Source organism: Ornithorhynchus anatinus, chromosome 14 (assembly GCF_004115215.2).
Source record: "Ornithorhynchus anatinus isolate Pmale09 chromosome 14, mOrnAna1.pri.v4, whole genome shotgun sequence".
In the NCBI taxonomy this organism is placed as follows: domain Eukaryota; kingdom Metazoa; phylum Chordata; class Mammalia; order Monotremata; family Ornithorhynchidae; genus Ornithorhynchus; species Ornithorhynchus anatinus.
The window spans coordinates 34,193,468-34,214,719 of record NC_041741.1 but is presented as its reverse complement, the minus strand read 5'-3'; positions in this window follow the sequence as shown (position 1 = coordinate 34,214,719).

The following is a 21,252-nucleotide window of genomic DNA, read 5'->3' as shown; positions in this document are numbered from 1 at the left end:
AGGATTTTCTGACTGCCAGGCCTGTGTTATCTCCACTAGGCCTTGCTGCTTCTCAAGGTGCTCTTTCCATCAGGACTTGCTCCTTTTCTGAAAAAAAACCTTTAGGAAGGTTTGGTACTTCCTGGGGAATGTGACGTGACATGGCGGGGCTCTGTTCCTACTGCGTGATTTACTTTAAAATCCATCTCACACCATGGCATTACATTGAAACTTTTCAGAGGGCTTAGGCCTTGAAAAGAGGGAGAAGAAAACAAAGCTATGAATAAGAGTCTCTTTCTGTAGAACTCAGAGCATTTTTGCCTGAGGAAGATTTTTATTCTATCTTAAATTGTTTTTTTAAAAAATAGCCTTGTAGGTTTCTGGAGGGATTCCTTTGTTGTTTCTTTAATAGACTTGGGTGTGGTGAGATTTTTCTGGCAGCCTCTGGGATTTTAGTATTCTGCAGCTATCTAAATCCACTCACCACCACCCAACCCACTGTGTCTCTAGCCCAGATTTTTTACATCTTTCTCATCACTCACTCTAGCAGCAGATATTCCTGAGAGGTAGAGAATTTACAACATGGATTCTAGTCCATTTTAAGCAATATAAGGAGACACAACTAGAGGGATTTGGGGGGCTTTCCCTAGTTTTTTGGAATGCTATTTATAAAACTGGATGTAAAAAGCGTCTTACAGTTTGATTGGGGATTTTACATCCAAGGGACTTCTTCATGAGGTCATTCAGGGATACTTTACGCTTATATGTATGTGGTTAGCTGTATGTGTTGCTTCATTACACCCTAAGCTATGAAAGTAATCTTGTTCCTTCCAATTTTTCCTCTCACACTTTCCTTGGGCCTGTTTATAGCCCAGTTCCATTCTCCCTATCCTCTTCCTTGAATTTGCCCTTTGTTTTCCTATTAATTTACCTGAATTTTCTCATATTGTGAAGAGATTGTAATGTCTGGTAAATGGGTAATGGTGAGTGAAGGATGGGAAGGTGGGTGAGCTGTCTAGCAAGGGAGAAGGTAATAAGAACAGGAATTGCTTCTGGAGGAGCAGTGTGGCCTAGTGGAAAGAGGGAGTCAGAGGCCCTACCTTTTAATTCCAGCTCCTCCACTTGTCTGCTGGGTGACCTGAGACAAGTCACGTAACTTCTCTGTGCCTCAGTTACCCCATTTGTAAAATGGGGATTCAATTCCACTCCTTCCTACTTAGACTGCAAACCTCATGTGGAACAGGGCCTGGTTCCAACCTGATTGTCTGGTATCTACCCCAGTGTTTGGTACAGTTCCCGCCACAGAACAAACACTTTACAAGTACCATCAACAAATGTTGTGGGGGTTTTACAGGTCTTTGAGGGTGGTGAGAGATCAATTTAAACCTGCATTCGGCAGATTCAGTGGAGGATGGTGTTGTGGCAGGAGTTGCATGAACCCAGTGGGACTGAGGAACAGTCAGGAGGTGGTGGACTTGCTAAGGGTCCATTCAATCCATGAATGGCATTTATGGAGCATTTACTGTGTGCAGAGCACTGTGCTAACCACTTTCAAAGGAGCATGACGTAGTGGATAGAGCACAACACTGAGAGTCAGAAGGTCATGGGTTCTAATTCCAGCTCTGCCACTTGTCTTCTGTGTGACCTTGGCAAGTCACTTCACTTCTCTGTGCCTCAGTTACTTCATCTATAAAATGGGGATTGAGACTACGAGCCCCATGTGGGACAGGGGGACATAGTCCAAGCTGATAAACCTGTATCTACCCCTGCACTTAGTACAGTGCCTAGTATGTAGTAAGTACTTAACAAATACCCCAATTATTATTATTATCCAGGGGAAAGAGCCTGCTTGGGGAGTCAGGAGACCCAAATTCTGGTCCTGGTCCTACCTGGAGCAGGATGCCAGTAGGCAAAGACCACACTTGCCCTTTGTAGTGTGCTTTAACGCAATGTGCCTCCTCATTCATTGCCCTCAGGACTTTATGCTCCTGAGAAGCAGCATGGCCTAGTGGATAGAGCACGGGCCCAGGAGTCAGAAGGTCATGGGTTCTAATCCCGGTTCCTCCACTTTTGCTGTGTGACTTTGGGCAAGTCACTTAACTTCTCTGCCTCAGTTACCTCATCTGTAAAATGGGGATTGAAGCTGCGAGTCCCACGTGGGACAGGGACTGTGTCCAACCCAATTTGCTGGTATCCACCCCAGCATTTAGTAGAGTGCCTGGCACAAAGTTACTGCTTAACAAATACTACAATTATAATGATTATTATCCAGTTCCTGCTAGTAGGTAGGCCCAGCCCATGCCCCCAGTACAATAATACATTCTTCTGGCCAGGCTCTTAGTCACAAAAGTCTCAGGACCAAGGCTCATCCGTCATTCATGACGGGACACTCCGTTCCCAGTTAGAAGGCTAGATTGGGAACAGCAAAGAGCATTGACTGATTGAGAGATGGATGGATTGAGTAAAAGCAGGAAGGAGAAGGAGTAGAAAGGTTAGAGAACCTTCATTCTAATGGCCAAGTTGTTAGATGGCAGTCTGATCAATCAGTCAATCATCACTGGTATTTATTGAACACTACTGTATGCAGAGCACTGTACTAAGCACTTGGGAGAGTACATTGTAACAGAGTTGGTAGACGTGACACCATCAACTGGACCCAGGTGAGAGAGAGTGAGAGCGAGAGAGTGTGTGTGTGTGTGTGTGTGTGTGTGTGTGTGCAAGCATGGGTGACTGTGAGTGTGTCTGTGAGCATGTATGTGTTGTTTTGCCTTTTCTCTTCCACTCTTTGTTCTCCATCACCTCTGTCTTCCCTGCCCCTTGCCTATCTCTCCTTTTCTCCTCTCTCTGTTCACCTGTCTGGCTCTTTAAATTTCTGTCTCCAACTTTTCGACCAACCCCCAGAGAGGCCCGGACCCCAGAGAACCCACCCCACTCTGAGGACACCTTTCTCATCCCCCACCCTGTGCCTCCTTGACAGCAGGGTAGAACCCCCTCCACCTTTTCACTAACAGCCTTAGGGACCCTCCCCAGACAGCTCAGGAGCCTGTTGGGCATACGGGGCCTTAAAATGTCAAGGGAGCCCACATGCATTAATCTCTCCCATTTGCAAGCCCTCCCCAGGCCGGCCCCGCTGTCTTCAGCCTAAACCAGCCTGTAGAGAAGGGCTAGAGTTGGGAGCGGCCTCCTGTCTCTGGGCTGGGCCAGGTTGGGGACCAGGACTGGCTCGCTCAGCCAACTGTTTCGCTCTGGTTGGAAATAATCCGGCAATAAAGACAAACAAGTTAAATGCAGCCCACTACAAAAAAAAAAAAGGACCAATTAGGCATTTTGACCCCGATGACTAGTTCACTCCAGAGAGATTTTCCCGGAAAAGTCACTTGAAAGGCTGGGCGGCTCCATGACCAATCGCTGCCTGGAACCATGGACCTACATCACCCCACGCGGGGTGGAGGGTGCGGGGGAGGGAGAGACTCGGGCTCAGGGGAGACATTGCCTTTCTGGGAATTTTTCTGAAATTTAAAGATCTTTTCCCCAGCTTGTCCCCAAATTTCAAGTTTCGTATGAATTTTTCCTCTGGGGCAGAGGTTCTGTAGATAAAATGCCTGCAAAGAAAATTCCAATTTATATTTACCAAAAAAAAAAAAAAAATCCCAGAAAGCCCCAAGACTTCCCTCTCAAACCTTGCAGTGCCTCGCCCCTGGGGTGACTTTGTTCTTCTGGGACATTGCTGTGGCTGTTCGCCCTCCTTACTTAGACTTTGAGAACCATGTGGGACAGGGACTGTGTCTGCTCTGATCATCTTGTATCTATGCTAGCACTTAGTACAGTGTTTGGTACATAATAAGTGCTTAAACACAGCAATTATTTTTATTGTTAATGTTATTATTAATAATCAGTGGTATTTTTTGAGTGCTTTTGCTGTGCAGAGCACTGTACTTAGCACTTGGGGAGTACAACAGAGTTGGTAGACACATTTTCTGCCCACAATGAGCTTAGAGTCTAGAGGAGCTTATAAACCTTTGTTATTAGTCGTAGCATTATTTTTAGGGGAGAATGATTCAGCCCTTCATCCTTTCACTAGTCTTCCCCTCCCTTTTTTTAAAAAAATGGTACTTGTTAAGTGCTTACTATGTGCTGGGCACTGTGCTAACCACTGGGATACAAGCTAATCAGGTGGGAGACAGTCCATGTCCCATATGGGGCTCACAGTTTTAATCCCCATATTACAGATAAGGTAACTGAGGCACAGATAATTTAAGTGATTTGCCCAAGGTCACTTAGCAGACAAGTGGAAGAGCATCTCCATCCACACTGATGGTGCCCTGATCCTACTCCAGGAGCAACAATATCAGTGATAAACTTTCTTATCACACTGAGGAGCTCAAATGAAACAGATTCTGCATTGAATCCCGGCCTCCTCCACCAGCTCTACAATTCCACTTGAATCTTTGGTGAAGAGATGTGTGTGTAGGGGGGAGGGAATTCCCCAAGTCTCTAGGAGATGCTTGGAAAATGCCAAATGAGATTGTTAGATAATAATAATTGTGTTTGTTAAGCGCTTACTATGTCCCAGGCACTGCAGTAAGCACTGGAATGGATACAAGCAAATAGGGTTGGGCACAGTCCCTGTCCCCTGTGTCAATCCCCATTTTACGGATGAGGTAACTGAGGCCCAGAGACGTGAGTGATTTGCCCAAAGTCACACAGCAATCAAGTGGCGGAGTTGGGATTAGAACCCATGACCTTCTGATTCCCAGGCCCGTGCTCTATCCACTACACCAAGCTGCTTCATATATTACTAACTCTACAGTACTCTCTCAAGTGCTTATTACAGAGCTCCTCACAGAATAAGCCCTCAGTAAATTCAACTGACTGCTTTCAGACTTCTGGTTCACTATAGATGAGAGAAAAGCCTGGGGGGCGGGGGTGAAGGGGGAGTGGGAGACAGTTGGTGGGAGCGCAGAGGAGGAGGGATGTTTTCTTTCTCTTTCCAGAATGAATAGACAAAGGCATCATCAGAGACTGCAAGTTGGCCTCAGACACGTTTTTTCGAGTGTGGCTCTGTTAACTCAATCAGCACAAAGCTGCTTCCAATTACCAGAGGAGATTGGTGCTAGGTACAGCCATTATTGACCTGGTTGAAAGCAAGTCCTGGAAAAAAGAAAAGCCTTTCCTCAGAGTTGGCTCAATCTGCAGTTGAGCAGCACTACAGTGGGAAAGAGAAAGGGCTGCCAGGGTCCTCTGGAAAAACAGAAGCAGGTGCCAAAAAACATGGCCCAGATGCATCGGTTCAGGAAAAAAGTCTCTAAGGTCACCTGTCACATCCCAGTCCACTTTGAGCTTGGATCTGAGGTCAAGCTGACAAGCAAAGCGCATTGCTCTTGAGGTTCATGTTGGGTCACATTAATATCATGAGCTCAAGTCCTTTCCTCTTGGCTCTCCCCAGAGAAAGCCTGCTCAGTGGAATAACGGTACAGGAGCATAGGAGTATTAGAAGATTTGGAACTCTCTGAAAGAAACTAAAAGTGCTTATCTCCCCAATCAGCACTGTCCAAAATGTCCTAGAAAAAATGTATAATTAATAGTAAAAAGTATAAATGCCCTTCAGCAGGCTACCAGTGAAATTACAATTTTGGGATTCTCTTGGGAACCCCTGCTCTATGTAGAGGCAGCATAGTCTAGTGGAAAGAGCACAGGCCTGAGGATCAGGAGACCTGGGTTCTAAACCTGACTCAGTGACTTTGCCTGCTCTGAGACCTCAGGCAAGTGACAACCTCTCTGTTCTCTAATTTCCCCATCTGTAAAGTGGGGATAAGATAGCTGCTCTCTCTCCCTCTCAGATTCTGATCCCCACTAGGTCACAAGGACACTGAATCAGATATGATAATCTCGTATTATCTTTCCCAGACCTTAGCAAACACAACAAGCACTTAATAAACAACAGCATCACTCTCATAGCTCTCTAAAGAATGCAGCATGGACTCCCACTTCCGAAGGATATTCCAAAAACACCTAAACTAAACCCAATTCAGCTTTTAGAGCCAGGCTGTGGTCCAGGGCAGGCTTTCTGCAGATCCTAGCTGGACGCCAGCCATCTTTATTGAGTGTATTTCCAAGAAAGCAGTTCACAGGCTTGGCACTGCTATTCCTGGAAATGTTCAATAGGTCATCTTCTGCAAGGGGCTAACGGCTGACGTATCCGAACAGATCTTGTGCTCCGTGCCTCAGATGATCTGCTACCTTTATTGCAGCCTATTCCCCAGGTGCTGCTATGCAGTCACGTGACCCAAAAGACTATCTGTCCGACGGTGCCATTCAGCATTCGTCGTTGAGGCTCATTTCCTTTCTGGCAGTGTGGCCACCATGTCCTGCTGCTGCCAGTGGGCTTGCTGTTAAAGGAAGACAGGCCGCCTGTGACTATAAATTATAAAACACCATGACTCAATCTGTGGAGTGGAAACCCCATAGAAAACACAGCAGGAGATGCTTGGCTGGGGATAAAGTACATTCTTGAAAGTGGCATTAACTGTTTGGGGCCCTAATGGGAAAGCAGCAAAAACCGGCCCCAGAAACGGATCCATTTCAACCTCGAAGGAACTGGCTTCCCGCTCTACATTACAGTGGAAAGCAAACTGATGAATTACCCAAGAGGAAAGTCCAGGGTAGGGCTATAAAAGGGTTTGCGATCTGGGCAGAATTTTTCAAGAAGTGACACAGAAATAGTCAACAGTCTTCTAGGAAACTCCTCTCCCCCACCATGGCCTGTATTGAGCCCTGAGAACCAGTGATGTCAACCAGTAATTCACTCTCTGAATTCAAATATCAGTTACTGCACAACACTTGGTTTTTATTAACTTACCTTGTTGAAGCACTTTATTTTTCATCAAGAGTATTCTCGGATCAAAACCCTGGTGAGATTTTGCAGCTGTAAGAGAAAACAACAACAAAACACATTATTTTCCCTGACAAAAATAGAAGCTTTCTTTTTTTCTGTTCCTTTTCACTCTCTCGGAAGAGAAGCAGAGCCATTGAAATTTTAGAAAGATGCCACCAGAGAGCTATTTAAAGAAGACCCTGTCCCTTTAAATGCTCTTTACTGTTAGATAATCCTCTGGCTGACTTCACTCCATGAGCTTTCAAGGAACTCTTAAGGGAATCTTTAAAGACTAATATTTCTTCTGTTCATACTGGCACATATGCACAAAGGGAACCTTCAGAACTTGTAAGTAATCTGAATTTCTAAGTACAGTATGTATTAAAAAGAGTGGCATCCCAGAATATTAAATGCACGTTTCCCACCGGCATCATAAAAGGTTTAAACCTTGACTCTTTTTTTTCAAGATTCTCCAGTATTGACTAATATACATTCTGTGTCTCTGACACAATTGCATTAAAAACACTGACTGCAGCAGTTTAAAAACAAAATACTCAATTGCCAACTGGCAGGGTCTGCCTATCTGATACTATTCAGAGAAAAGTTGATTGGGTTTCTCCTTGCATTTATCCCTATAGGTGAAAGAACTCTTGGCCCAACGAGCAAGTGAAGTTGAATCCAATGAAAAATGCCTTGGTACAGTCATCTTCTCAAAGCCCCAAATCCCAGGATGTCGGCAAAAGAGTCCCAGTGACAGAAAATGAAACTTTTAAAGGATCTCTAGCGAGTAGCCGCATGTCCGAGTGGACAGAGTATGGGCCTGGGAGTCAGAAGGACTTGGGTTCTAATCCCGGCTCTGCCACTTATCTGCTGTGTGACCTTGGGCAAGTCACTTCAAATCTCTGAGGCTCATTTCCCCCATCTGGAAAATGGGGATGAAAACCCTAAGCCGCATGTGGGACATGGATTGTGTCCAACCTGATTAGCTTGTATCTACCCCACCGCTTAATACAGTTCCTGGCACAGAGTAAGCACTTAAAAGCTATTAAAAAGAATTCTGCTTTTGTGAACATACTGTTGCTCTCCAGAATCATTTCAGCTTGAATTTTCTCATTCCCTATGATACACCAATCTCCCTACAGTCCCCTTCATGGCCATTAAACAAAGCTGGGAGGGGGAGGGCTAGATGTCACTTTCACTTGTTATACTGTCCCCTCCCAAGTGCTTAGCACAGTGCTCTGCACACAATAAGAACTCAATAAATACTGACTGACTGACTTGAGAGACATCACTGTCTTTCAAACAAGTTTTAACTATTATCCCTGCATGTAGATTTCACTTTTCAGGGAGGCAAAGAGATCAAACAGGTTTTCAAGCCCCACACTGTCTGGGATTCCTCTCATTATTTCCCCACCATCTATGTTACCATGCTCCATGCAGGTCGGCACATAGGTCAGTGAATGGGTAGTGGAGCAAACATCTGAAGGGCAAAAGAGAGCAGAAAATGAGAGAACAGGAGAAAAAAGTGAAGGGGAAATAGAGAAAAAGAAGGGAGGGGAAAGAAGACGGAAAAGAAGAGGAGAGAGGGAGAATGGAAGGGAAAGAGATTTGATTTTCAATCCTGTGTGTCTGTCGTCAGCCCTTCCTTTGCCCCGATTTTATTTTTAGATAGTGAGCCCCTTACCATCCTCCCAAAGAACAAGGGTCTGTATCTAATTCCCACTTGTGCACTCACTCCCAGCCCTGTCCCTGTGTACAGTGCCCTGCACAGAGTGTTTACTAAATACTATTATTACTGCCACTCTTTTCAGCTCCAGGGTTCACTTTGGGCTCATAAAGGAACAATAATAATAATAATAATAATAAACGGTGGTATTTGTTATGCACTGTATGTCAGGCACCTGATATTCACCCCACTCTCAGCCCCACAGTTATGTGCCTACCTATAAATTACTATATTATAAAGTATTTCTTTATATTTATATCTGTCTCCTCCAATCCAGACTAACAGCTCATTGTGGGCAGGGAAAGTGCCTATCAACTCTGTTGAACTGTACTCACCCAAGCACTCAGTACAGTGCTCTGCCCTCGGAAAGCACTCAATAAATACCACTGATGATGACTGATGAAGTATGGAGCTAGCACTGGGGTTGGTAGAAGAAAATCAGATCAGACACAGTACCTGCCCCATGTAGGGTTCACAGTCTTAGAGGGAGGGAGAATAGTTACTGAATTCTCATTTTACGGATGAGGAAACTGAAGCATAGAAAAGCTAAGTGACTTGTCCAAAGTCATGCAGCACATGTCTTAGTGGATAGAGCACTGACCTGGGAGTCAGAAGGGTGTGGGTACTAATCCCAGCTCTGCCACTTGTCTGCTGTGAGACCTTGGGCAAATCACTTCACTTCTCTGGGCCTCAGTTATCTCATCTGTAAAATGTGGGACAGGGACTGTGTCCAAACTGAGGCGTTTGGATCTACCCTACCTGGAACATAGCAAGCACTTAACAAATACCATTAAAAAAAAAAAAAGATAAGTGGCGGAGCCAGGAATAGAACCCAGTGGCAGAGCTGGGATTAAAACACAAATCTACTGTCTCCCAGGCCTATACTCTGTCCTCTAAGCCACAGAGCTCCTCAAGGAATAGGTGCATTTGGATAGCAGAAATCACTGTGACGCCTCATACGTTTCATTTTCCAAAGCAACATGCTGAGGCTTTACCATGATAGGAGTACTCCACCATTTGATTTTCCCCTAGTGGGTGCAGAAGTCACCACCACCAGAAAATTCAGCTTACAAACTGAGAGGTCAGCCTTAAACGGCCCCTCTGAAGCTTTGGCTGTGCGTGCTGACTCAAGTCTGGAGCTGAGGGCATAGGTACAGGAAGGAGATTCCTAAACCCGGGCATTTAAAATCGAAGGCTCTTGGCACCGGCTGGGCAAATGAAAAACAGGGCTCGTTCCATAATGGATGCACTGCTGGTAGCAAATGTATTTATTTTTAATTAGAGAACAGAGGTGTTGCTCTTGGAGACCAGCTGCCTGGGGGCTTTTGAACAAATCAGTTCTTGCAACCGTGTTTATGAAATCGCTGGGGGTGGAGTGTGTGATCATTAAAAATGTATCCGGAAAATGATCTCTTGGCATTCTCTGAGCTACCCTGTGACCCGAGAACACTCACTGGCTGCACACTCCTTCGACCCCGACTTTACCCAAGAGAACACCCCTCCCCTCCCGCCACGATTTCCAGCTTCCCCTAGCCTGGGCCAGGATGGACCTCTAGATTAAAATGCTCAGGGCATGAGTAGCGTTGGGCTACTGTGGCAGGGAAAATGGCCACTGACCTTCAAGGGGAGACTTGGAGTGCCAGAAGGGGCAGGCACCACACTTTTGGGGGGGCTTTTATGGTATTTGTTAAGTGCCTACTTGCGCCAAGCACTGTATTAAATGCTGGGTAGAAAGCTAAATTAGGTTGGGCACAGTCCTTGTCCCACTTGGGCTCACAGTCTTAATCCTTATTTTGCAGATGATGTAACTGAGGCACAGAGAAGTGAATTGACTTGCCCAAGGTCACACAGCAAGCAACTGGGAGAGCCAAAACTAGAACCCAGAGCCTTTTGACTCCCAGGCCCATGCTCTCTCCACTAGGCCACACTGCTTCTCAAGGGCACTTGACTAAGTTTTGCTGCTGAACAAGCTACAATAGGGCTAGGAGTGCTTTCCCTTCAGCAGATTCACCTGGTAACATGGTCCCTAAAAATCTGCCCAGTTCTTCACAAAGGGATAACCCAACCCTGCCCCTCATTCTCTTCCTGGGGGCTAACTCTTCGACAGCTAATTGTACTCATCGCCTTAAACTCATCACCCTCCTCAGGAAACTTTCCTAGAAACTCCTGGCCTGTGGAAAACTGGCAAGGCTCTCTCTCTCTCTCTTCTGTTTGGACAGCAGTTGGATAAAAAGCTGCCTTGCCCCAAGGAACAGGTTGTTCTGCTTTCTGGGAGCTAGTTTTCATTGATTAGGTAATGTTTGGATAGGCCACCTTCTCCCAGCTCAAAAAATCAACCTTCCGGGCCGCATGAAGGGAGCAAACCACACCCAACACTGAACACTGTGGAGTCCAAGACTCAGACCAAAGCATCTCGTTCTACAAACGAGTCTCCCTGGATAACACTGGGTAGCAGATGCCCTCCCAAAAATGGTGAGGGAGACATGTATCAAAAGAAAATGGCCTCTAACAAACGATAACTCTAGACATTCGAGATGGCTAATACCTAGAGCCAAATTCCCTGTTAAAGCACTCTGGGGAGAACAGTTTCTGTGGATGCAGATTAAAAAAACTGGTCATTAATCTAATTTCTAATAAATGTAGGAACTATGTATAAATAACAGTAAGCATTTCAGTTCAGTTAACCTTTTACTGGGGGTTTCCTCCAAAACCCACAGGGGTGAAAAGTGCAGGGAGGCTAGAACCACACACCCGAGGAAGCCTTCTCTGTGGCCGAGAGCAAAGTCAAGCCCTGCTAACGTGGAGGCGGGCGGGGTGTGGAGTGCACAGTCCTGCCCTTTATTTTCCTTTCTGAGGCAAAACAGTAAATCCACATTCCTGGGGACAGATTTCTGTGGGATAATTCCTCGGACTGGCTGACTGCCTGCTGTACCTCAGAGTTCTGTCCCCTTGGTTAACCCCTCCAGACATCCTCCAAGTTCCTAGAAACGCTTGCTCTGTCTTCTCACCTGGGGAGTCCTTGGCTGAGGGCACATACAGATATTGCCCTGCAACAACCATGCCTCCTATTTACATGGAATAATAATGCTAAAAATAACCACAATAATAATAGTGGTATTTGTTAAGCACTTCCTATGTATCAAGCCCTGTACTAAGCACTGGGGTAGATACAACATGGGGCTCACAGACTAAGTAGGAGGGAGAACTGAATCCCAATTTTCAGATGAGAGAACTGAGAAACATAGAAGTGAAGTAATAATAATAATGTTGGTTTTTGTTAAGCGCTTACTATGTGCCAAACACCGTTCTAAGCACTGGGGTTGATATAAGGTAATCAGATTGTCCCACCTGGGGCTCATAGTCTTTATCCCCATTTTACAGATGAGGTAAGAGAGGCACAGAGAAATTGAGTGACTTGCCCAAGGTCACATGGCTGACAAGTGGCAGAGCCAGAATTAGAACCTAGGCCCTCTGACTCCCAGGCTCACACTCTTTCCACTACAACACGACGGAAGAGAGCAACGGCAGTGGTACGACACAAACTCCAGAAAACAAGCTGTTGGACGGCACATCACATCACCGATGGACTCCCCAAGGACCTGTGATGGTTTGCAACCTCCTCTAGGTCTGCTATGGGGGTTTGGGTTGGCCCAAGTAATCTGTGGAGGGGCATTCTCCAAGCTTCAGACACTCAGAGGACCTAGAATACTACTGCACTCTGCTCCAGAACTGCAGCGGTTCCTTCTGACTGGAACCTTGATCCTCGAGGACTTTTCACAATCCTTCAGGGTCCAGACATGTTGCCTCTCATCTTGGAGGTATTCATTCCTTCAATCATATTTACTGAGCAGTTACTGTGGGCAGAGTACTGTACTGAGCCCTTGGGAGAGTACAATATAACAGAAAACAAACACATTCCCTGCCCGGGTAGAATTCTGAAATCTGCCTCTGTCACTCCAGAACCTCCCCTTCCTCCTCAAATGCCGAGTCCAGAGTGGACCTCTGCCATTCTCCTGATCAAATCCCCATAGTCATTCTCCAAGGCCACAGGAAAGATCTTTTGGTATCACCCAGCTGCCTAAGCCAAGCATCTGACCTCTACTTGGCTGGTGGCAAAATGGTAGGACAAAAATCCAACTCTGAATAGATCATGAGCTCCTCAAGGGTGGGAATCACATCTCCCAACTTTACTGTATTGTACTCTCTAAGCACAGTGCTCTGCGCACAGTAACAGCTTAATAAATACCATCGATTGGTTGAATGATTTACACAAGCATCGGTAATGATTACAGTGGCTCCTCACAGAGAGTTTGCTGGAATCACCCCTCTCGTTTGCTCTATCCCACCAAAAGACCTTTGGTTTCAACATCCCAGCACCTTAACAAGGGGTGTGTTTTCAGCAGCGCTATTATAACTTGTCACTCCGAACTTAGTGGTGCAGAATTAAATCCAAAAAAAAGATTAGGATCCTGAGAAGCAGTGTGACCTAGTGGAAAGAGCACAGGCCTGGGAATCAGAAGACCTGGGTTCTAATACTGGTTCTGCCACTTGTCCGTTGGGTGACCTTGGGCAAGTCACAATTTCTCTGTGACTCTGTTACCTCATCTGTAAGATCAATCAATCAGTCATATTTACTGAGTGCTGTGTGCAGAGCACTCTACTAAGCACTTGGGAGAGTACAATATAACAGAGTTGACAGACATGTTTCCTGCTCACAGTGAGCTTACAGTAGCTGTGAGACCCATGTGGGACATGGACTGAGACCATCCTGATTATCTTGTATCTAACCCCAGTGCTAAATCAGTGTCTGGCACATAGTAAGCATTTAGTAAATACCATTAAAAAAAGGAGCCTACTCCCTCACAGAGAGAGAGAGACTGTAAACTCTTTATGGGCAGGAAACAGTTTCTCCTAACTCAGTTGCATAGTACTCTCCCAAACGCTTGGAACACTGCTCCGCACATCGTAAGTGCTTGATAAATACCACTGATTGATTGAACTGCTCACCTGTTTTCCAACAGCAAATGCATTTTAAAGGAGTCACATGGCAGAGGAAGCAACTCCCTCTTGCCCATTAAGATGATCTGCCACTCATAATGTCCAGGCACTCATAAAGCTCCTGAGCAAGAAGAAATTGTGAGTTGGCCTGCTTAACACTGTGGACATAGCCATGAATATGTCAGGCAGGGTAACAGAGAGCCCTCAAGTGAGGCTGTTCTCCATCTCAAAGGACATCGTACCAGGGTGTGGGAGCAGAGGGGGTGGGGAATCAGGGCCCAAGGCCTGCTGATGAGCACAGTGAAAGCCACCCCACCTGAGCTCAGCTGCTGGGTTTCACTGCATTCGCTTGGGGTTCCTGGATAAAGTTGTGTCTCTTCTCTCTCCTCCCTTAGGCAGGGCCTCCTCTCAATGGTCTTGTGTTTCGGTTTAGGCAGATGTCTTCTTTTAAAGTGTAGTGGATAGAGCATGGGGCTGGGAATCAGAAGGTCACGGGTTCTAATCCCAGCTCTGCCACTTGTCTGCTGTGTGACCTTGGGCAAATCACTTCACTTCTCTGGGCCGCAGTTCCCTCATCTGGATTGAGACTGTGAGCCCCATGTGGGACAAGGGACCGTGTCCAACCCGATTTGCTTGTATCCACCCCAGCACTTAGTACAGTGCCTGGCACATAGTAAGTGCTAACAAATACCATAATTATTATTTATTATTATTATCTTAGTTTTCTTATTGCACATATGCAGTCTACCAGGCATTTTGAAGGCAAGCTGAGAGGAGTGGGTACTTGTAGCCAGATCCTTCTGTGAAGCTCTGGCCAAAATGCCTCTGGCATCTTTCTGGGCAGAGCGTGTTTCGGTTCAGGTTTTGGCTACATACAGTAACTAAGGGAGGCTCCTCTCTCAGCAAAATCATTAGGAATGTCCACCTTCAGGGAATATGCTTTCTTTGGTAAGATTGCAGTCAGATATGTAAATTGCGCTACAGTCTGGCATTTCCAAGGGTGCTCTACTCTCCCCTGGGCAAACAGCTGGTTTCCTTGTTTTCTAGAAGCCAATGTATCCTGGAACCCGTAGACGGAGATTATAATACAAAGTCCCTTTCAATGGGCTAGTGAATTTTCACCTAATTCCTTCCTGTTAGACAGTCTTGGCTCTGCATCCTTGTTTTATTTCCTTTTATTTTATTCATGTTTGCCTGTCCACTTGTTCCCTATTGCAAAAGCAAAGAAAAGAACTTGGGTTTCACAAGGGTGTAGTGCACAGGCGGACATACGGACAGAGTCAGACATTGACACAGATACAGAGAGTTAGAGACAGATGCCAGAGAGGAAAACAGAAGATGGAGTGGAGAGAGAGACCCACAGAGCAACAGTCACAAAGGACTTGTTACAGTATTCTGCACCCAGAAGGCATTTAATAAATACTATTACTAAGACTAAGCATCTATGCTGTGCCATTCAGTTCCTTTGCCTCCACTACGGTCCAGACACGAGCTGCAGCAGGCAAGTAGATCCAAACTATGCTAATTTTTTTAATGGTATTTGTTAATAATGTTGGTATTTGTTAAGCGCTTACTATGTGCACAGCACTGTTCTAAGCGCTGGGGGAGATACAGGGTAATTAGGTTGTTCCACGTGAGGCTCACAGTTAATGCCCATTTTACAGATGAGGTAACTGAGGCACAGAGAAGTTGAGTGACTTGCCCACAGTCACACAGCTGACAAGTGGCAGAGCCGGGAGTCGAACCCATGACCTCTGACTCCGAAGCCCAGGCTCCTTTCACTGAGCCACGCTGCTAGAGCTTACTATGTGCCAGGTCCTGTATTAAGCACTGGGGTAAACAGATAGGACACAGTCCCTGGCCCTCATGGGGCTCACAGTCTTAATCCCCATTTTACAGATGATGTAACAGAGCCACAGAGAAGTTAAGCAACTCGCCCAAGGTCAACAGCAGACAAGTGGTGGAGCCGGGATTAGAACACAAGTCCCCTGATTCCCAGGTCTGTGTTCCTTCCACTAGGCCACGCTGCTTCCCTTATGCTCCAAGGGGCCGGTTTAACTGGAGAAATGGATTATGATGAGACTTCCAGGTTCTGACCTATGTCCCTCTGAACCCCAGGTCAGCATGGTGGTAGAAGGAGGGAACTGGAGGAACGGAGAAGGGTCAAACATTCTCTACCTCTGCAAGGGGATATGTTGACATCAGGTTTGCAGGGCATTTTGAAGGCCCTAATTCTGTCCATATGACACAGTCCCCCAGGGTTAGTGTTCCAGTGAGGTTAGGGCAAAAAACATTATGTTTTCTTTAGGAAACTTTATTTTTAAAATCACACCCAATGTGAGCTGACCTAACCTGTGAAAGCCCCTAAGAGGTATTTATAGACTGAATGTCACCAAGTTAAACATGCATCTATGGAACTAAGAGAAATAAGGCACCAAGTGCAAACAAAATCAGGTAGAGAAAATAAAAAAAAAATATCCAATTTAGCCTCTCCTATTTCCTTTTAGGCAAGTTACCCGGGAATCTGTTATTTGTGGAGAACCCTGAGTATCTGCTGCAGGTATCATTAGTCTAATGACAGAGGACAAGTGGTAGAGGGTTGAGGGGAGGGGGAGAAACATAGCCAGGGGAAGAAAGGGAAGCAGAAGAAAGTTGAGAAGTAGCATTTCTCTGCTGTGTGACCTCGGGCAGGTCACTTTGCTTCTCTGTACCTCAGTTACCTCATCTGTAATATGGGGATTGAAACTGTGAGCCCTATGTGGAACACGGACTTTGTCCAACCTGATTAGCTTGTATCTGCTCCGGCGCTAAGAACACTGCCTGTCTCATAATAAATGTTCAACAAATACCATAAAAAAAAGGGAGGAGTCATGAAAAGTGAGGTGGGGGGGAGGGGATGCATTTGATGAGGGCTGGTGATAACGTTTGAATTTATCTACAAGGCTGACCTGATAATGTGTTTGGGTGTTTGGATGATTGGGTGAGGCAGAGTTGCATGCATACTCTTTAAAATGGGCTAGCTGATAGGAAACCCAGCCCTTGTGGGATTCCACTCAACTGCTCTAAGACCCTATTAGCAGACTTTCATTCCTGTTGGCTCTCAGGCAAGAGTGGGCGGAACCAAGTCAAACTGCCTTGCCTTAGAAATGGAAGACTAAGGTTTGGGATTAAGTGGATGGCCCCTTTCCCTTTCTCAAGAGCAAATCTCAGTGGAGTAAGAGTTGTCAAGGGCCCACCTCTCAATCAAAGGTATTTATTGAATGCTTTTTTTATAGTATTTGTTAAGCACTTATTAGGTGCCAGACACTGTTCTAAGCACTGAGGTAGATGAGGTAATAAGGTAGGACACAGGTCCTGCCCCACATGGGGCTCTCAGTTTTAAACTCCATTTTACAGATCAGGTAACTGAGGCACAGAGAACTGAACTGACTTGCCCAAGGTTACAGAGCAGACAAGTGGTGGAGCCAGGACTAGAACCCAAGCCCTTCTGACGCTGAGGCCCATGTTCTATCCACTAATAATAATAACAATCGTATTTGTTAAGTGCTTACTATGTGCAAAGCACTGTTCTAAGCGCTGGGGGATACAAGGTGATCAGGTTGTCCCACATGGGGATCACAGTCTTAATCCCCATTTTACAGATGAGGTAACTGAGGCCCAGAGAAGTTAAGTGACCTGCCCAAAGTCACACAGCTGACAAGTGGCGGAGTTGGGATTAGAACCCATGACCTCTGACTCCCAAGCCCTTGCTCTTTCCACTAAGCCATGCTGCTTCTCTAATGCTTCTCTGGAATCACTCTGTGCAGAGCCTGTAGTAGGTGGTTGGGAGAGAACAGTACAAAAGAATTGGTAGAGAGTTCCCTGCTCACAGCAAGTTTACAGTCTAGAGGGGGAGACAGACATTAATATAAATAAATTGTGGATATGTACATAAGTGCTGTGGGGCTGAGGGAGAGGTGAATAAAGGGTGCAAATCCAAGTGCAAGGTGGCAACGTCAAATCTAGTGGTCCTCTGTGACTTTAACAGAATGACTCTCTAATGAGAGGCTTTGGTAAATACCAAATCATTGAGTCTTTTCACTGTATATCTCATTCAGTTTACTGCCCCTTTTATTTGTTCTTGGACCGATGTTTCTAGCAATCATCAAAGCTTAAAGCACAGGGTGCACTTTCAACTTGGAGATTTTAAGATTTTGTTGTCTGTGGGTCTGTGGTCTCCTCCAACGGACTCCCTCAGTAGTGCTGTCAGCTCTCACCACTAGACCTCCCACAAGAGGGTTTCAAAGAAAAGGGCTTTTTTTAAAAAAATCTAAACTCATCAGCTGTGCGAGTACTGGGTAGAATGAAACCCAAGCAGTCGGGCCAAAAAAAATGAAAATAATACCCTTTCTGAAGCACCACATTCCAGCCTACCGTGGGGGGCATGTGTGTGTGCAGGGGGGTCTTCCCACGGGCTGGCTGGCTCTCACACATGGCACCAAGTTCCTCAGGAAAACTGCTCTTGCTCCCATGTCACTACCATGGGAAAGATGCGGCAAAACGGACAGCTGGAAGATTGCAGGCGGAGTGAGGCTATCTAAATTATGGAAGGACACACAACCCCAGCCCTCAAACAAGCTTCCTAAGATAAAAGTTGGCATTTTAATTACCTCAACCACCTTTTAAGGTGACCTCATTTTGAGGGGAGGAAGAGGCATGGGTCGAGGCTAGAGAGGGCATGGACAAAAAGCCAGGAGGTGGGAAGGAAGGTGAGAGAAGAAAAAGAGGGATGGGAGAAATAGAGAAAAGAGGGTGAGGGGGAAGAGAGGAAGTGAAAAAAGGGAGAAAATGAGAAAGAGCCCTTCTTGTAGGAGGATGTAACCCCCAAAAGTGTGTGTGTGTGTGGGGGGGGTCCTCTCTAAGCTCTAAGCCCATTGTGGGCAGGGAATGTGTCCACCAACTCTGTTATACTATACTTTTCCAAGTGCTTTGTACAGTGCTCTTCACATAGTAAGCGCTCAATTAATACCATTGACTGAATGGGACCATTTTACCCACCTGATGTGGACTGCCCAGTCCTAGTACAGCCCTCAAATAGTGGGTGCCTAAAGCCAACTTTCTTGAGTTTGGTGTTGGAGCTGGAGTATTTTAGTGATGTGCCACAAAGATGCCTAATCTGTCAACCCACAATGGATTTCCCCACAGGCATGAAGACAACCCCTAAAACTTTATTATATGAAAATGAAAGAACTACCAAGGATTTTTCAGGATTTGAAAGTTGTTTTTCTTTCTGTGGCCATAGGAACAGGGAGGTTGGGAAATATATCCTGAGCTGGGAGCTAGGACAGGAGGCTGCCTTAATTTCCCACCACCAAAGTTCTAGATTTGGGGGCTTACTCCCTAATATGAGGTTAAGTTTCAACAGCCCAACATCAGAGTGCAGTTGCCAATACGTGAATTTCTGAACCCATAACACAATTTGCTCTCAGGTTTCAGAACTTCATCACTGAATAATTGAAATTTTCTTTCTCTGCTTATGGGTCCAATTAACATTACACAAAAATACTATAAAGCGAAATTCAATTAAGCTCAGTAGGTACAGTAGAATTTCAAATACGGGCTAACATTGGGCTCTGAATTGGTTTCCATCATAAATTCAAAGTGGAGTGGGATTCTGGGTGTGGTTTCATTGCTTCCTCACATCCATCCAGAGGGATGAGTCAGAGAGAAATGAGAAGAGCAAGTTAGAAAGGGACTATAAAAAACTCCATCGTGTTTCCCTTTTACAAATGCCCAATATCCTTCAGAGCACTGTGGGTTCCTTATAAATACTTGCTCTCTGTAGACTGACTAAAGGGTAAGGTTTGCAGAACAGATTTGAAGACACCAAGGAGAACAGAATAGCCTGGTAGCGTATTACTACTTCTACTGATAATAGTATTTATTAAGTACTTACTCTGAGCATTGTAGTAAGTGCTGAGGTAGCTACAAGACATGCAGGTGAGACACAATCTCTGTCCCACACAGGGCTCAGCCTTCCCCAACTAAGCCCTCTTTATTTAAATTAATGTCTGTTTCCCCCTCTAGACTGTAAGCTCGTTGGGGGCAGGGAATATATTGTTATATTGTACTCTTCCTAAGCAGTTAATGCATTGCTCTGCATAGAGTAAGCACTCAATAAATACAATTAACTGACTGGCTCATTGACTCTTCCATTCTGGGTGGGTGCGTGGTGAGGTTATTACTTGGAAATTATTGGAGCCAACTCTTTGCTGGAGAATTCTGGATCCGGTTGATTGGCTCCAAGAAGCAAAATCCATCCGAGATCACCAAAAACACTGTTACAAATCACAGTAGAGGAATTACTCACTTCCTGGTCGCTTCAGCCCTATGTCCACCTGTCCCCTTTTCAGCAACCAGATCATTTATTATATCACTGTTTGAGAATCTACTTCACGTTCCTTCAACCCTCGAAGGAGAAATGCTGCACCAAAAATGAGTCCTAACTTTGTCCAAATAACGATGCTCCAAATGTGTTAAATGGGCACAGATGAACCTCTCTGTTGCTTACGCTCCAGTTGTTCTCCACCCCCAGGTTTCATTTGCTGTGCCAACTCCGTAAGGAATGCGGCTGAGGCTGACCACATGGCTATTTGCTTAGAAATGATAATCATCAGAAAGAAAGTACACAAATAGTGTCTAGCCTTTCTTGGAACTCGTGGGGAGGTGACTCTTCATGAGAATTGAATCAGTGTTTTTCGCTATAGCTTGAAACAAAGGAAATTGCTAAAGCATCATGCTGCGTGTTTGCCCGAGGGTTGCTAAATAAGTTGCATGGCCAGGCATTGATCCTGCTTCTCTGCACATGACAGGCGATCATTGCATTTGCTTAAAAAGAAATAGGACTAAGCAAATGCCGAGTAGAACTGTGCAGGTTGAAGTTTGCCTCAGTCTAGGTGTGCCCTGAAAGTGTCCAAGAGAGGCTGATCCCTTGGGGGACCCCAGCTGATTGGAATCACTTTGCCCAACTCTCAGAAAATGAGCCAGAAAAGCTGCGATAGCAGGGGGGGAGCGAGGGCTCCAACTCCGGGGCGGCCAGGAGGCCAGGCCCCGCTCAGCCCTCCAGCTTGCCCCCCACCCCCAGCTTGGCTAGCGTGGCCACTCAGGTGGAATGGGAAGAGGAGTTCATGTGGCTGCCCTTCGCTTTCTCCCATGCCCTGGTGGAGTTCTTCTATCCAACCTCTGGGGCTGGATAGCAGGTTCCCTCCTCATTTCCACTTGGCCGGTCCACCTGGGAGTAGTGTGGAATCCAGTCAGAGGTCAAGATCAGGTGCCCTGGGTCTTGCCCTCCACCGCTGACCTGGCCTGGGGACTTGGGCCCCTTCTTTGCCCCAACCTCGGGCTCCAGCACAGCAACAGGTGATCAGGGCATCATCGCCAGCCCTGACATCTGCTAGGGACGGGCCATCCGGCCCCAACAGCTTCCCCTCTGAATCCCAGCTCCTGGTTGGGTCTGCTCTGCCCTTTCCCCAGTTCTGGTTGTCTTTGTCTAGGATGGCCATTCGTCTGATTTTCATCTGGTCTGTCCCCTGTCTGGCTCGGTAACACCTGCCACCACCCCCATCACTCTCCTTCCTCTTCTCTCCCTTTCCTTATCCCGCTGGGGGCCAAATACAGTCCTATCTTTGATGAACGC